This window comes from Echiichthys vipera (genome assembly GCF_963691815.1).
Source record: "Echiichthys vipera genome assembly, chromosome: 12".
Taxonomy (NCBI): Eukaryota; Metazoa; Chordata; class Actinopteri; order Perciformes; family Trachinidae; genus Echiichthys; species Echiichthys vipera.
In genome coordinates this window covers 15,543,549-15,562,727 of record NC_139837.1, presented here as the reverse complement: position 1 = coordinate 15,562,727, position 19,179 = coordinate 15,543,549, and positions in this window count along the sequence as shown.

Here is a 19,179-nt window from a genome sequence, read left to right as displayed (position 1 = left end):
AAGATCCAGTGGGTGATGGAAACTTGCTGCATGGGGGATGTTTTAACAAAAAGATCAATTACAGTTTGGAGACATGCTGTGGTGTTGTGCTTTGTTATGTTGCCTTTGAAAATGAAGTTCAGATCAAAGCTAAGGAGGCAAGGATCTCTTTCTGTAGCTTCCTTAACATCCCTTTGGTTGACCATTATACCATACTCACACATATACATATACATAAGATATCCAAGCAGCAGGTAGCTACTGTACTGAGACGTGTATTTTATAGCCCATCTTTTATTTTTCCTCAAAGGATTGCAAGCACTTGTCATTATTCTTTACAGGAATAATATTATTACAGATGTGTTATAATAAAAAGCTGTAATAATATCTCATCTTACTTCACTAAGATAAGCCAAAACTTGTATTATATTCGTCATAACAGCTCAGTCACATGTGTGTGTTTGTTTTACAATAGTATCTTTTTGCAGAGACAAATCCCTGTTTCTTCTCCATGTGTTTGTTCAACAGGCACATTCATTATTACTATGAATAGTTTGTGTAATGACTGCACAAGAGGTGGTAGCGCCTTGGCACAAAGGCCCAAGTTGCCCCTGTGGAGAGCTGTACGAGACCGAGCTTCTGTTAGTCAATACAAGGAATACAGAGCCAGGTCCTGGCACAGTGGTCACAGCCTAAGACACTCAGCAGACACCGTGATGCTTGATGTAAACAGGATGCATGCCTGAATGTATGTGTTCTATTTAGGTGTATGTCTACATTGGTGCATCTTTTTGTGTGTGTGTGTGTGTGTGTGTGTGTGTGTGTGTGTGTGTGTGTGTGTGTGTGTGTGTGTGTGTGTGTGTGTGTGTGTGTGTGTGTGTGTGTGTGTGTGTGTGTGTGTGTGTGCGTGTGTGTGTGTGTGTGTGTGTGTGTGTGTGTGTGTGTATGAGTGTGAGTGTGTGCCTGTGTTTGTGTGTGTGTGTCACAGGCTCCTGGTTATTGATAGGGATGTTTCTATTTCCTCTGGACCCTACTGACAGATCATCCATTCTTAAACAATTTGGCAGTGCCCTCAAAGCCTGAGACGGCTGAGAGAAAGGATGGGCCACACAACTGACAGGAGCCTTAATGAAAGACTCATCGGAGGCTCCAGGCAACCAGGAGGCAAGTGGTTTCACTGTCTGGGGTGGATGGAAGAATAACATGCTGTCAGGTGCGGGTGGTCATTGATGCAGGAGGACATTATGAGATTCTATAGGCAACAAGTACAGGGGTGGCAGAGCTCTGGTCAAGCGAGGCAACTTTCAAGATGAAGCCGTTGTCTGAAGATTACTGGGAAAGGAGGAGTGTGATTTGAGATGGTCAGAAATGGGAATGGGAGGTGATTGCAGGGCACTTTTACACAGGGCATACAACAGTAATACTGTCAGGACAAATTTTGCGTAGAAAATAGAATAGTTATTACCTTATATGAGCTTCAATTTAGTTAAATGTAGTTAACTGAAGTGGAAATCCGTTGTAAATGGCTCTTATCTAGTTTCAGTGAGATATATGGTGCACTATATATTGAAATAACAGTGTGAATGGTAGCATACAGGGTAGTTTGTATACATACCAAGTGAAGCAAGTGGGAAAAAGCTTTGGGCTGCTGTCAGGAATGGAGATTTATAGGGCACAGCTGCAAAGAGTTATCTTTGGTCTCTGTGTCAGCCCTGTAACTGCAACCTAACCTCTTAGCACTGGCTGACTCCGTGATGGATGGATGTGTTTAAGTCAGGTTAAAAGTCCACTTCCAGTCACTCGCTAGGGCAACCAGACTTTAATCTTGAACCCTGCTAGTTTGCCCGTGATATAGCTATTCCTTGGCCTGATGAACCAAGTGAGGAGCCATGCTCCATTGAGTCGAATCTGGATGGATGAAACCTTGGCTGCTGTCCCGCTCCTCAGATTACCCACCTGCTCTGATCCAGGCCAGTGTGCACAATTACATTAGCTGTCCCTCTTCACTAATAATGCTTGCAAATGCATGTGAATGATGGAGTAGAGTCACCTTAACAGACTCCTGAATTTGTTTTGACTCTCTGTGCTGTCATTTCCTTGTTGTAAGTGATCACTTTCGTTTTTCCGTGAGCTGGCTGTGTGTTTCCTGGTGGGAGCGAGCCAACAACAAAGTCAGGTAATAAAGGCAGCATTAGCAGGCTAATTACGCCCAGACTTGCTTAGGCAGAACAAATCATTTCATCACATCTTTCACAATAGGGCATCACGGCTCTTACGAGTAGCAATATTTCATAGGAAATTTCCTGCACCTCGGCTGTTTTCACCAACTTTTGTCAATAAATCTCCCCTCATATCCATATTTATTGAGCTGAGAGTTGGAGGCCACGAGTGCTGGGCCCAGATAATGAAGACAATGTTTCAGCGTGGATTCAAATCCCTCTGTGAGGTTTAACACATCCCACTGATGCTCATTCTTCTATAGTTGGATGCGTTCACAGGCCTTGTAAAACTGACTTGATGGCAGCGCCGTGTCTTGACTGTCAGATAGGCAATAAATTACTTTGACTTACAGTAGTGCACGTGTATGTTTCATTCATTCTCATGGCTTGGTTCAGTAAAGAACATCATCCAGGCCTCTGTAAAGTACTCTGCATTTAGGGTGGAATGTATTCTGCATATATTTCCTCTTGGTGTGTGTTTGTGCATTTGCTTGTGTCAAATAATTCTTGATAAAAAACACTCCCAATACACACGTGAACTCCCAGGGATGTTAGCAGTGTGGGATCCCCAATCCTTCTCTGATTGAATTTGACAGAATCCAATCCTACTGTATCTTTAGGTAGAGATAACAGGGATGGTTTTGTAGTCAGTGTACGCTCTCAGCATCCACATCCATGCATGGAGAGCTCTGCTCTTGCTTTAAAAGAAAGTAGGATTATGGGTCTTAGCCTTTCATAGTCCTTCTTTTTCTCCTCCCTGCCTCTGCTATTTCCCCTCTCTGTGGAAGGTCACCTGAAGGAGGTAATCCCCATTCCTCTCTGTTTTCTCTTTTTTTTTCTCTGAGGGGCTTTGTGGCCACACTGGAGCCCATCCACAGATCAGCAAAGCAAGAGCCAGCGCACAAACAAAGAAGCAGAGGGGAACAGCTAGATGCAGGAGATTGCTACCTTTTATCCCCTTGGTGTGAATAGCAAAATAAGTGCCTCACTATCAAGCTTAAGGCGATGCCTAGATTTGAAATATGTATGAGTTCCAGTTTCCCAATACATTGTGCAAACTTACTTATAGGATGTGACCAGCAGCAAGTCCCTCCCTGATTCAAAGCAAATGTGTGTGCGCTTATGTCTGGCTGCATTCAGAGAGGAAACCCAAGGGATCAGAAGCTGTATTTACATTCAGTTGTTTTCTGGTAGATGTATGCCTTGGCATAATTTGTTGACATCCTCTTCAACAGTACATGTCTGCATGTCTGTGAAGGATACAGCTGGAGAGCTCCACAGGGAAAGCCCGCCTACTGGGATGTATAGGTTTTGTATGTGGCTGGGTGTAGCTGTTGGACCGATGAGAGGAAATGGTCACTCAATGCTTCCTTATGCACTTGTTCAACTATAACCAACATTTATACCCTACAGCGTGGGATAATTTAGCTAACTTCCAAGCAATAATGCAGCCATCACCAACAATACATAGGTTGTTTTTGCCATTTTGATGTCAGAGCCATTTGGCGGTGGCGAAATGCGCCTCCACTCAACAACAATGACTGATGGGATACTAAAAAAACAAATCACCTCGGCAGGGAGGATGGGTTAGCCCTCAGAGTTATGCTAGTGAGGAACATTACCCTCCTCTGTATATAATGAGACATATTTAAAACAGCAATCATCCCCTCCTTTGAACTCTGGGTCACAGTGCGGAATCAATCCCTCAGGTGATTGAAAAGAAAGGCCATATGTGTGTGAGACTGAGCATATTAACCAAGGTCACACACACTGCACACGTGGTCTGCATGTGGAATAGATGTTCTCTTAGAATTGCTGAGCACGATTAAATCTATGGCTTTTGAATCACATTCAAACTCTAAATCATCGGTAAGGTCATTAAGTGTGCTGTGGGTCTTCTCTGAGCTGTTCCTTTCAATTGAATTAGAGTATTATTCTGGATAATTTGGTTTGGAGATTAGCACTTCATACTGGCCACAGTGTCCATAATTGCTTCAGAGTGAACAAAGAAGAAAGACGTCGGAAAGAGACAATTCATAAGTGTCAGCAGAGCATTAGCTAAATTGTTTTTAAAACATTTATAACATTTTTACATTGTTGTATTTCATGATTTAGATTCAGTAAACAGTAGTTTTATTAACCAGAGCCTATACTGAAATATTTCAGCCATGAGGTTTCCTGCCTGTTTTCCTTTGAGCTGATATGTCAGTTGTGTTTTGACACACACTCATGTTTCCTTACAGTGAACTGTAGTAGGAGGTCATAAATGCTTCTTACACTCTCATATGGCTGTTTCTACATACTTATGAAAGATTTAAAGCTATAAATGAATCAACTACACATCTAACATATGGAAGGCAACACCCACAAACACAATCAATCATTATCGTTGATATTGCCAAGTGAACTTTAATAATCGCATCAGTGAACCTTGAAATGTTATGAAATACATGAATTAGATAAATGCTGCTTCAGTTGGTGTTTCATGTGAAGTTATGATTTATTTTTCTATTGCATACATTTTTTTTGATGAGCATGTCCAGGAGGCTCCTGGGAAATAAAAGCAATTTAAAAAATAAAAACTGTGCATGGTGTGGATGTTGGTGGTTGGATGTAGAGTTATGACCCAAATATTTGCACTCATTTAACATTTAACACAGAGATGCTTAAAGCCCCAGCCAGTCCAAATCATTTGTTTAGGTTGAGAATCAAGTTATAAATCCAGCAATAAACCTGCATTAAATTGAGCACTTTGGGCAAATGTGTGAGTCAATAGCATTCCCAGTCAATTATGTGACAAATTAGACAATTCTTAATTAAATTATATTGCTTTCTCTCTATATCTCCTTAACAATTCCTTATCTAGCCGATTTACGCTCACTGTGTGCAGATAGTATAAAGTCAAGTAGCATTATATGTAGTCTCTGATTTAAGGAAAAGTCACTTTCACGCTATCTCTGCTGTGCATGTATGCCTGTTATTTGACGCTAATTAGAACTGAGGAAGATATTAAGCCTCTGCAATGTCAGATAAGAAGACTATAATGATACGATCATATTTATAGTCTTGTAAAGGTGTTGCTGCATGGATAGCTAATTAAGCATAAAGGAGATAAGAGACACTTTTTTAGTAAAGGTCAGCATCTGATGCTACTGGTTGAGGCAGAATGTTAGCATTATTATGAAAACAAGTTGCATACTGTACCATCACCACTACAGTCATCAAAATCCAAACAAAACACCCAAACCATCAACTGTTTAAGCTGATCTTTCTTTAACCATTCCCCGGCTTAATGTACTATAAGCTAAGATTGAAGCACAGTTGAGTCCTTCCTCTCTGTTGGATAGGAATTGCACAGTGACATATACATATCTACCGCACTGGGGATAAATCCTTGCAGACATCATGAAAACAGAAAGCTATACTACTGTGATAATGAACTGACAAGACCTGCTCTACTACTGCACTGCCATAAACCCCAACTGCAATTTATGAGTGCAGAGTGACCAGAACACCTCCCCCTGCTACCAGTTAACTACCACAACCTTGCAGATCATGGTTGTAGTGTCAGATGGTTGTGGTGTCAGCTAACAGGAGATGAGGGAGCCCGTTGAAAACATGCTGTGCGACAGTCGGGAGCACAGAGGTCTGTGGACTGACAAAACTCCATATTTGACCAAGTTGTCATCGTCATCTGTTGACAATGGTGTTAAGGCTTTCTCACTGAGCTCACTGTGACATTTTAAATGTCTCATGGAACGACTGCCAGAGAGGCAGCTTGTAAAATATATGATATATAAAATGATGTAATATTGAACATTCAGTTAGATTAACTTACAGCCGGAGGACAGTGACTTCAATTATTCAGGGGAATGTAATTACAGACCTCACCATCCAGTGCCACAAGCAAAGATCATCTTGGGTCTGTTTTTATTGATATTCTCATTTCTGCCCCAGTCAGGAATTTCAGATATTCTACACCACAGATCTGCTGAACACAATTATGGCAGTGCCTCCCAGGAGGAGCTGGACAGAAGGCCTGGATAACAAGGCCATACTAAATTAGTAATATTGTAAATAAAACACTAGTAGGATGGAAATTCCAATATGGCAAGCCCTGGAGTCACAGAAACTCAGGATTAGAGGATCCGTGGGGTCTAACAAACGTGTTGTTAGTGTTATTGATTTGGGATTGCCTAGGTAACAGAGGGACTGCTTGCATTACATACTCTCCTGACCTCTGTGCTTTGTTTGGAGTGATGTGTGACCTGTTTCTGCATTTCGTTTCTGAGCAGGGTGCAGGATTGCATCTGGCTCACTGCAAAATATTTTTGATGCATTAAAATAGTGTACGTCATTAAGGGAATAACGCAACATTTTGCTTATACACTTTCTTGCCAAGTGTTAGTGACAAGATTCATACCACCAGCATCTGGTTAGCATGGAGTCTGAAAAAAGGGGAACGGCTAGCCTGGCTCTGTCCAAAAGTGAAAGATCTGCCTGTTTTCTTTTCATTTTAACAGTTCTATATTGCAGTATTTGTAGTGCCATGTACTTCAAGGCATAATGGTAGACAGCCAAATCTGAAAATGAGACCGAGTCGAATGTTGAACCTTTTCGTTTAAGACCTCTCTGATTATTTCTTGGAAAATACACATCAGTCTGTGTGAGGGTGATTACAGAAGGCTTAAATCTCTAAATTGCCTTTGCCACTCTTGGCTTCCTGTTGTTATTGTTATTTAAAAGTTCCAATTGGATTTGATGCAAAGGAGGGAGTTGAAACAATGAGTGGTCATTATTGCCAGCAGTCTCTGCTTACAGTGCATTGGGAGCATTTCTCTGTGAAGTAGAGGACATACTCGCTGTATTTGTTAGTTGTTTTTCCTCTGTACTCCACCCATTAATACAAATAAAATTGCATTGCACAGCCTCACATGGAAATGTAATCTCCCTTTTATGCCATCATTGAATGTTCTGGTTGATTCAAGATGTCATCAGCATACATGTTACCCAGGTTATTTGGCTTATAGACCTTGAGAGCCCCCAGTACCGTAGCTAGGATCAGCCTTGTGTTTTAAAAGCAATAAAATCACTCCAATATGCAGCTTATGTCTGCGCTCACCTTTCAGAAGCCTATGCTTCTCTTTCCACTTTTCTTGCACTGGCAGTGGAGATGAAATAGTAGCCCCTAGAAAGCCATTTGGCACCTAATTGAGCAATCCTATTACTTTTCTCTCCCTTTAGACTATGACTTTCATTGCTTCAAAGCGATGGTTGGAAGCGGGTATAAATGATTGTGTTACAGTAGGTGTGAATGTGTATTTAAGTAACTTTGTTGTGATGGTGTTTGAGTGTGAGTCTGTCCATCTCTGTGCACACTCATCATATCTCCTCACCTGGAATATTACCTCAGATATTAAACATTGATTGGGCTCAGAGATGGACCACATTCAGCAGAAAAGACTCTTAACTCCTCATGTGGTGAGGACCAATTCCCTATTTCTGACAGTGCGCATAACTTGAGGACACAGACAGATAGCCAGAGTTGGTTGACTTTTCTTTAAATCCTTTTCAAGAGAATATTGTGTTATTGTGGTGAAGCACATTGCAGTATTGATATTGATCAAACTTACTTGGTCATTCAGTGGTTTCCTCAGTATGTCTGCACAACAGGCAACCCTATCAAGCAAGCATGAGGTAAAACAGACTGGAATTTTGAATTTCAGTGTTAATGATCTAAAAGGCCTTTTTCAGGAAGTTCTATGCATGCACCTTATGTATAATGTTGTTTAAAAGTATGTATAGATGTATATATCTGAACTTGTAGAATGTACTTGTGTGTCTTCATTGATATTTGTTACACAATGATGTATGTTTGACCTCTGGTGTCTGCAGAGTTGGAAAAAGTGTAACAAAGACCCAGTTTGAATGCAGAGATACACCAACAAAATGCAAAAATATGGAGAAAATTGCGGTTGCGGTTTGGGCTTTTTACAATTTGCGCAGAGCACAAAAAAACAACGGCATTCACATAGAGCATCTAACACACATTTAGTCATCATTGAAGTCTGGACTTGTCTCCAAAGCTGCTGCAGAGTTTGAGAATCATGCCGACAGACAGGCTTATGTTGAGCCCATCCTTTGTTATCTTTTAAAATACTTACTCACTACCGGTGGAAAAATGTATAGGCTTTGATACATGGTGGTTAATAAATTTCTAATACTGTTCCAGTTGAATCAAGTGGATGTAACTTGTAATTTCCTTTGAAGATGTAAATGACAAGTGATTAGTTCAATATTTCTTCTCAGGATTTCCATAATTAGAGTCCCTGACCAGAATCTTATTTCAATCTTTTCCAGTCTAAGATATGCGCAGACATTCTCTTGGAGATGATTAAATTATCTTCAATCAGCATTTAACCAGTGGGGCTGTAATCTGGGAATTGGAAATGGAACCTCTTGGGGATATGTCTTTCTTTGTCGGATGATGTACGCATTGGCTTTGTGTGTGTGCATACTTTTGTGGATGTATTCCTGACAGGCTACATTTCTGTGTCTCATTCCTCTTTTCATCTGTTGTGATCAGTGTACTGTGGCCATGTGGGTATGCACTTCAGTTTTATATATTAATCTTTCAAAGGAGAAACATTTCTTCAATCATGAGTATTAAAAAAAAATAAACGGGACATTATTACCTGTTGTATAGATCCATGCAGTGAAGCACAGCATTGGAGAACCGTCCTCCTTCAATCCAAGAGGTTGTGTCTATTTAATGCTCCTGCAGGACCACATGACTAATGTTGCATTCTCATGGGTGCTCTGGTTTTATCTTTGTCTCCATAGGGGACCATCAGGGCTTTAGATGTGTGGCTGGCTACCATACAGCAGCTGCCTATGCCCGCTCCTCCTTTTGTCCTCCATTTTATATAATCAAATAAATCACAGAGAATGGAAAAATGGTCGTGTCTTTCTTCCTGTAGAAATAACTGGTCATGTCAAGCGCACAACACACCTTACTGCATAATTCAACAGGCTTGATTAGTTTTAAATTTCCCAGTGTTATTTATTCTATTTAAATGTGCTGTGAAATCCCAGAAATTGTGGATTGTTCTTAATAGGAATGGCGGTCTTTGCTCATTTGACTGTGTGAATTCAGAACAGCGCACTATGGGCGACTGCTTTCGTCTCCAATTTGTTTGAACAATATAAATGATTTTGACTCAGCTCATTTCCTTTGCCTGTGGCTGTTAATGTCTTGATCCATCTAAAGATAGCCTAGAACCTCTTATTACTCACCTTGCTATTGATGTATTCGCTCTCATTCAGTGATAGAGCAAAGACTGGACTTTTAAATTGAATTGTCACCTCCTCTACCTGAAAAATTAATGCTATTGCCACAGCAAAAAAATATTCGAACTGAAATAACTCACTTTATTAAATCCAAACCTACTCGGGGTTTATGCCTGTGATTTATTGTTGACTGTTCCATGTGAATGTGTAGAAAAGCTGGAGCAGAGAGTTGAGCGTGAGTTTTCTTTGTATTTCGACTGCAGGTCAGGGCTATTGAGGGCCAGCTCTGGCTCCAGGGGACTCAACAGATTTGAGTCTTATCAGCACCAGCAGCCTTGTTCATGGGCCACAGAGTGACTGTGGTCCGGGAGTGCCCCTCATACTGGGACTGCTGCTTGGCCTGCTGGGCTTGGTGCACTGTCTGCCTGCCTAAGACCCTGAAAACATCCCAAAGGCTGCTGCCTGAGCAGTGCCTGGTTATATAAATACTAACTCTTGCAAACTTTACTTCTGCCATCTCATTACTGTCCAATAATATGCAGTGAACACAGATTCTATCACACACTTATTTATGCACATGCACAAAAAACTGCATAAATGGCACACACCAACCATCATGGCTGAAAGCCTAAATAGAACTGACCATTAGAGGGAGGAAGGGGAATATGCCCAGTGGTCAAGCCATCACTAGTTATGTAGGTGGAAACATAATTTGTTGTTTGGTCCAGTAACTCTGAGAGCATTTTGGGGCCTCAATTACTTCAACCACTTGTTCGTGGGCATCAATTGTAGCAGAACCGGGGACAATGTTTATTCATGCGGTCACACACTGACTTTCACCTGTGTGCATCTCTGCTGAATATTTATCTCTGCACGTCCCCCAACTCCAGCAATCTCCAGATACCCATAAAAACTCGACTAAGACCTACTGCTAGACTGAATTCATATATGCAGTCCTCCCCAAATTTTCAGCTTTACTCTCCCTGACACCATATCAGTGAAGCCAGGTGAACTGACAACTGACAAAAAATATGATTTGATCTAAAGGTTGGAGTTTTTGAAAGGAGGAGCACCATCAAACAACAACAAAGACTATTTAATAACATTTGTGCTATTAATCTAGCCACGGGTTATTATAAATCCACTAACGAAAATTAATCCCTTGTTGAAACAGTACTTTGTAACTAAGGCTTAAACTATTTTTTCTTAATGCATGCAGAGGAGCAGGAAAACATGATGATGATAATAAATACAGTACAGAAAGAAAAGAAAGTGCTTTTAACAGATAAACGCGGCTGGAGTTCCCCCGCCCTATCTGTCTGCATGTTGCCCCATGCTGGGAGTGATAATGGCTGGAAATGGCCTTTTCTCTGGCAGTCAGCTGCTCTCTGTACTGAGCCAGAGAAATGGAGGGGGCCAGAGGTGGGCTGTGTATTGTGTGGACAGTGGTCAATGGGCTGGTGTTGACAGCTGAGCTGGTCACTGTTCAGGAACAAAACCTGGGGTCACCATTTGTGGTTTACCTTGTGTAACCTGACCCAGTTGGTTTCCTCAGCCACTAGAACCTAAAATGAGCCCCGTTTGGAGAGGAAATGACATGTTGAAGAAAGAATGTCGCACATTTCATTAAAATTGCTTTGAATAAATGCCCTAGCAGTGAACCAAATAATGTTGCTAAACCCCTCACCAAACAAGCAATTGTCCAATCCTAGCTTAGCAACTGTAACCAAAAATAATAGCAATGGGGGTGGCAGTAGCTCAGTCTGTAGGGGCTAGGGAACCAACTCAGGACGCTAATGTTAGCGGAATTAGAAAAGTAGCTAGCTAGCTAGCTAGCTATCTAACTACAGATGAGAACAAGACATTTATTTACCTCTATCTGAAATCAAGAACAAATCCATCCTTGTACCGCACATAAATTACCATTTTCTTTTGCAGATTTTCTGAAAATTCTGTTAAACTAGGTTATGAAATGTAGTCCTTTGACATTTTTTTTATCCTTCTGCATCTACCATGACTCACATCTGTTGATGGTAATTGGAGGGAGACGTTCTCTAGCAAACTGTTTATTTTCCTCCATTTCTTTTTTCCTCTGAACATGTGATTTGCAATTCCTGGGAGAGGCCAAACTGGTTAAGGATCACTGCCGGGGGACTCGCTTTACCCAGGTTGCCAGAAAACAGCCGTTTCATCTCTTGCACATTGAAGCAGTGCGGGTTAGCAGGGAAAGCTGATCAAAAGCTGGGCAACAGCTTAAGTGACAATGACAGAGACTCGCTCATATAAACACTGACACACAAACCTCTGGTTAGTTCAACTGAGGGAGGTATGGAGAATATCTTCAACACTGAGAAGCAAGATGTCAGTTAATCCGTGATTTTCTATATGGTTTTGGAAATGGGGACAGATAGAGAAATTATGAGGACAGGTGTATGGAGAGCATGAGGGAAATCTGAGAGGGGGGGGGGGGTTTAAGAAGGGGTGAGCGAGCTCCCACCAGATGTGAGAGCATTAATTACTTCTAATCAAAGACTGTGCCAGCCTGGTGACAGTGGCAGGCATGCAGGAGACACTCAAGGTCATTAGTGGCACACAAACACGCACAGAGCCATGAATTCGTACTATGGGCCAGACTGATTCAGGTTTTAAGTGTGTTTTAAGTGCTCAGAAGGCTGCTTTCTTTAACACATACCTTTACTAAAGAATATTTAAGATTATTATTTGTTATTATGCATACAATGTATTAAATTGTTAGCCAGTTCTAGAAATGGACACAGAAAATAAATAAAAATAAAATAGATGGCAGAATAAACATCATGTTCAGTATAAGTCATTTGCTGACCATTCAGTTAAAGAATACATTATAGTTAGATTTAAAATAGCTATATATAAATCACCCCAGGAATCTGTAATATTAGCCAACCAATGCCTCGTCCACATGTTGTGTCTGAGGCTCTGTCCCACGCGTCTGTGAGAGAGCTTTCTGAAGATACTCTTTGGCTCCATGATATTAACTTCGCATTTTATTTTGTAGCTTAAAATATTCCTTAATGCCCTATTGATCTGGCTTCCACAAGCCAGAAAGTGTTAGAAAAAAACTAGTCAAATAAGAAGTGTGTTAATAATTGTATGAGAGTTTTTGTCTCACTCTGTTAATGGTGATACGGGTCTGTGGAGCCAGTGTTTCATGCAGCTCTAAGAGGATTACGAGTTGTTTGTTACGGCTGTTGTCTGGGTAATGGTGATAAGACAGAACGAGTGTGTTGCAGGTGTACCATTAACGGCCGGGCAAGGTGAGATGGCTTTTTTTTATTAGAATGTCCTGTGTTTTTTGTCAGTATTTTGGGAGAGTTGATATACACAAGACAAAGGGGAGTGTTAAGTGACAAGCTGGCTGATGAAAAACTTTAAACCTGGAGAATTTTCCCAGTAGAATCAAGAAGTTTACAACACTGCCATATTATCACCTTATAGAGTTGATATGGTTAAAAGCATGCAACCAGGCCGTATTTTCACATCCAGCCCATACAGAGTAACATTACCATTCATTTGGAGTCATGTTTCTTTACACCTGATGAATTCAATATTTTTTGTCTCCACTGACTCCTGGGGGAAATATCTGCCTCATTAGCAAATATACTATAGCCCCTTCACCCATGCATTGCAAACCTGAAATTATCTAAACATTACCTGGCAGAGCTATATGTCGTAACGTAAATGTCTGAATCAATCAGACCAGACAACAGACTTATTCTGCCAGCTCCCTAGCACAAAGTCTGTTTAATCGTTTGAGTCAATGTCTGAATACAGCAGCTCATTGCGCAGAGAATTCAAGGCGAGCAAGTGGGCGTGTTGATGACGTTTCCACCAACGGGCACACTCCGGACAATGTCCAGACCTGATTCTCCCAACATTGTCCAGAGTTTATATGTGAAAACGGGTTGTGTTCACTTGCTAGTTGCTAACTTTGTCTGTCCGCCATTTAGTGTATACATACAAAAGACCCTTTTCTGCTTTTTCACCTTAAAACAGCTGCATGCTGCATCTGAAAAGGAGATGAAGTGAGACAGACAAATTGCGAGTCCGAAACCAAAACAACTGAAAAAACAAAACAAAAAAAAAAACAGTTGAGGTGTGCTCACTGCAAGCAACATGACTCAATTAGTTATTCAATCCGATGGTAATATAAAATATGAATATTGATTACAGCTTCTTTAAAGTGACATTTATTACTTGTCAGTTCACATTTATTATAGTTAAATACCCTGTATTAAAGATGCAATGGCACCCGTCGTGGCTAATAGTAGCATGTGCACATAGTTTGCTTAGATACTGGACTCACCTGATCTCTAGCATACAATATAAGTACAGACATGCAAATTCTGTCTGATTGATGTCTTGCATTAACCAGCTCAGTTGAGCAGAAGCACAAATAGATGGAGAGTGGTGGTGACTGTCATCATTACAGCCTCTCCTTTTCGCCTGCTCCCTGGGGGCCGCCGAATCATTGGGCTCACTCCAGCGCTAATAGCCCTGTCTAAAAGCAAGCAAGGCACCTTTCGGAGGTAATGCTCCCTGCTGCAATTTAGCTTGCCATTCAACTGTGGCATGTCCTGAGCGTTGCAGGAAATTACAGCAGAGTGCTGATGTGGGGAATTTCCCCCCAAAGAATATATCTTTTTCAGACAGTCAGAATTATGAATGATGCATGCAGAACAAGTCAATCAGTCTACCATATGCCTTGAGATAAGTACGTGTGTTTGCATGCATCACGCGTACAAGCACGCGATGTGGCCCCTAGTGTTTTCTGCTGAGCACACAACAAATGCCAACTAATCAAAATTCCAACATCGTTCTACTGCAACCTTTCTTCCATGTACTGTATGTCCCTGGAATCTGACATTGTGCTTTACATGTGTGTGAATTTTAACCGGTTTATAGACCTTGTGAATGCTCCGGTCTATTTTCACCTCTCATTGACCCTGTACGAAGAGGGGGGGGGGGGGCGCTGTAAAGTCCCCTCAGCTACCTCAGTTAGGCTTGGCTGAGTAAAGAAGGAGAGCTCTCTTTGACTGCTCAGCCTGTGGATTACTCCTCAATATGGGATTACGCTCCAATGAATGAGTGCAGACACAATACCGGCAGCTCAGCTCTGAACTATACAACCGAGATTTGGCTATAGAGCTGCTATGGAATATCTGCTGATTTAGTATCAGCTGGCGTAGACCTGAACTGCTTACTGTCATTCACACTTCGCTATTTTGCCTTAATCGAGATCTCTCAAGAAACCTACTTAATGAGATTTTCAAGATTTATAATCCTGATTGACAGGGTTTTTGAGTCTCATTCAAAGATGCAAGCGTGTGTGTGTGTGTGTGTGTCTGTCTGTGTGTGTGTGTGTGTGTGTGTGTGTGTGCACTTGAAATATCTGTCACAATCACAGTGAAAAGGAATACTGACTTTATTCTGCACCTATAGTCTGACTAAAGAAAATTCCTCGCACTACCAGGGTTTTGTGCTGCTGTGTATTTCACTATTTCACCCAGTCTGCACTCTGATTGCCTCATGGAGGGGGGCAAGGAAACTGAGAATTGAAGTTCAATGAGGCAGTCAGTAAACCATCAACATTATCACTATGTCTAGGTTGGGTAGGCTATTCACCATGCCCTCTTTTGGGTTAAAAGGGTGATAATATAGCTCTCCACTGACCCATAGCACTTAATGACTGATATATTGTATCTACAGTCATTTGATTGGATTGAAATGGTATAATCGTGCCTCACTAGACATTTCGGTTAAATCTTTACCTTGATTCATTAACTTAATTACTGCAATCCAATGGCCACCTATATACTTTGATTAGTCATGTATTAATTATACCACCAATTTTGTACAATGACCAGTTAAAAGAAGAAGCAGCAAAATCACAGAAGCAGAAATATCTTTTTTTGTTCTACGCATTCCTCTTCTTTGTCAAAACATAATGCCGCCATTACCATAATGCAACTCGATCATCATTACTTTGGTCGGAGATTTGAGCTCATTATACCAGCAGCGGCTAAAGTAGCCCTAGGTTGCTAGCCTCAAGCTTGGCTTCATGGCTTCATGTTTAGATCATCACCCTGAATTAGACTGCACAGTCCAACCACATACGTTGAGCATATTACAGTAGGACATAACAGGGACTCTGTTATACACACTGCTTGGTGCACATGTGTGGAGGGTGCGAACTACAGGGGAGTAAGGGCAGCTTGGCTCTGACTTTGCCAAAGAAAGGAGGGAGCCATGACAGTTTTAACATATACTATTGATGTCTAACAACCATGCATAAAACATATGTTTTTCTCAAGGGATACATGTGTGGACCCTGTATCTATGTATTAACAATTCTCTTTAACAAGACGGACAGTGTTTTTAGTATTTATAATTCATTAATTCTTGAAGTTGAGTTTCAGTATTCATGATTTGTTTGTGATGCAAACTGTGACACATTTTTTACTATGCAGGACTTTAACCTCTTTCTAAGATCAATAACCTCACAAACAGATTGATTTATTAGAATGCTGCTTCACAACATATACAGTGCTGCATGCTGTGTGTTTTGTACAGCTTAAAAACTATGAAAACTGTTTAACATAAAGACTGTTTTCCGCCGCAAGCCTTCAAACCCAATTAAACTAAATTTATGGTTTAATCCCTGTGACAGTATATTAAATCACCGTTGACAAAAAGCTAAAATGTCAGGATTAATTGTGTCATATTTCGTTCGACATTGTCAAAAGCTACAGTATGTCAAGTACGAGACATACTGTGTTGAGTACATTGAAGCTATTCTCATATTTCTGGTAATTAAATCTTCAAGAGTTGCGCAGTCAGCAGCTCTTTCAATACAGAGCCAAACAATAAGTGAGACAACATAGTGTTATAGCGTTAAATATTTACTTCCTATCTGTTGGGCCATTCAAGGGCACAACTGTAGGTTTGTTTAAATATCACCTTGGACTATGGAGTTGCAATGAGCAGTGAGCAAAAATCTGACATTTAAATGATCAATCTATGGACTGAAACCTAATCGGAAGATTAAGCAACAGTGGGAAAAATAATAACAATTGTTAGATTGTTAGAAGTCTCCTTTGAAGGAGCTTGGCCATTTCCTTGCCTCCACTCTTTTTGCATAGCGAGGCTAAACACGTTGCAGACCTTTCTTTGTACTGAATGAGATGAAATTGATATTGATCTTCCCATCTAACTCTGGGTAAGACAACAAACGAGTGTGTTGCACAAAATGTCAGTGTTCCTTTGAAAGTGAAATGTGGACTATTACACCTCTTCAAGACTGATACACTGACCAGATTTGCCGTCAGTGTGGATTGATGTGTATCATCTGATTTAGCTTCGTAAACATGGGCTATAGTATTACTTAACTGTTACAAGAATACTACAGGAGTATTATGAACATGTAAATATGTCATATAAAAATATACTATGTATAAATAACATTACAGTAGAGAGATACGGGCACTGACTCCAAGGCCTCACAAAATGTAGTTCTCCCCTTTTCCATACCTCAACATGATGAAATGACTTTATATTACTGTCTATCATATTGAATCTCCTGTGTGTTTGTGTGTGTGTGTGTGTGTGTGTGTGTGTCTGTGTGTGTGTGTGTGTGTGTGTGTGTGTGTGTGTGTGTGTGCGTGTGCGTGTGCGTGTGTGTGTGTGCGTGTGCGTGTGCGTGTGCATGCGTGCGTGCATGTAATCCTATAGTCTATATTAATTTTTAAATTATTATTATAATTCTATATGGTGTAACTGGTGGTATCAGATACATAAAGAGACACAAACTACTCTCCAAGAGCCCTCTCTCTTCATCCTTCCTTTGATGTCCCTATTTCTCACCCACCCTGGCTGTCTTCATCTCACTTCCAAATTTAGTTCTCTGCACAGTTTATGACCCACCCTCCCCATGCTCCTTCATCCCTCAAACCACTTCAGCAGATTTCAAAACCGTTTTGCATCCAGAGTTTATCACTCGTGAGATGCCCTTTAAGAAGAAAGGAGAAAAAAAACATTAATTACGCATATAAAGAATAATGAAGAGGTGCAGAGTTATCCTTCGAAGGTGGCTCAGGCCCTCCCTTTCTGTCATACAAAAGATCCATCTAGAAAAGCAACAGCAGAGGACCTTTGTGGTGCAAATGATGTCACTTCTGAGAAAACTAGTCAGCTGGCTTTTCTTTTGGCATTTTATTGTATCTCAATCTTGTAAACTAGCACCCTATACTATGAAATGTGGACTATAACAATGCTATTTCACCAAAAAACACATGTAGGATACATAATTTGTCTTTTTTTTAATTTAATCCCTGCATTTCCTTTGCACCATAATCCTTTGCACCATCTGCTGCATTTTGGATGATTCCTCTTTTTGTTCCACATTAATTCCTCTAGTATCATCACATATGAATGAGTCTAATTCCTCATTATCACATAATTAATACATCATTTCGATGAAGTCATGGGACGCTAATTGCCTGTCATTCTGTTTGCTCAACACTCCTCTAATTTGAACCAACCGAGGCAGAGTAAGATAATGAAAATGTTGCATAATGAGGTAAAATAGCCTGGCCAGTGGACATCACAGGAGCATGATATTACACCTAGCCCATACCCTCACCAGGCCTCCATTCTTCAGACAGTCTTACAAACCATTTTGGATCCTTAACTCACATTCTGATATAGTTTGCAGACCTTTATTGCTATTTGATATATTTTTGAATAGTTCTGGGTCCTATATTCTTGGGTCATATATTGATTTTCATATATCTATAGGTCTTCCTAGAAAGAGGCTGAGATACTGAGTGGATTACCCTGGTGAAATAGAATGAAATTGAATTGCAGTGGAATTGAATTGTATATATTGGAGAAGCATCTATGAGCAGGATATTTTAAAGTAACAGTCTAAAGCAGATTCCCCATTTGCTGCTTTCTGTCCATTTAATTTCCAAGCACCGGATTCGAAAATAGTATTCATATCTCTGAAATTGAATCTCATGTGTCTCAGGAAAACTTTGTGTGACATCTGGTTCTTTCTCCATATTTTTCAGCAAAGACGTAGGCGGACAGCATACCAAATCCATTTCTACAGTATTGCAGCAAACAGAAGACACAGGTCTTTGTTTGACATTCCTTCCTTCTGGTCATCATAGAAAATGATGCCAACACAATGATGGCGCACATATGCTTTACAGCAGCATCTGTGGCTGAGACTTCAGACAAAGGAAGCAGAGTTTAACCTCATCATCCAGTTGTAGTTATTAATGAGTGGAGGATGAGTTCATCTGTTATTCCCCGTTTTGTGCATGTCAGCCTCCATCCATAAAACAATCAGTCAGGTGGACTAGTAGGGCAGTTGGTTTTGCCCACAGAGAGGCTGTGTTTGTAATGGCCACTCATTATTCATTCCCCCAGATTAACACATAATTCTCCGCACTGACACACTACTCCATTTATTTTAGATTAATACCAAAATTGCTTCAGGTAAGGGTAATGCTTGGACTCATGCTGCGAATGAAGCACAGAGCAGAGGGAGGTTTTACTTACAAGACAGCTGTCTCCACCCAGTGGCCACTTTGGAAATGTATTTGAAAGTCAATGCAAAGATGCATTGGAAATGGTTTTGACTGTAAAG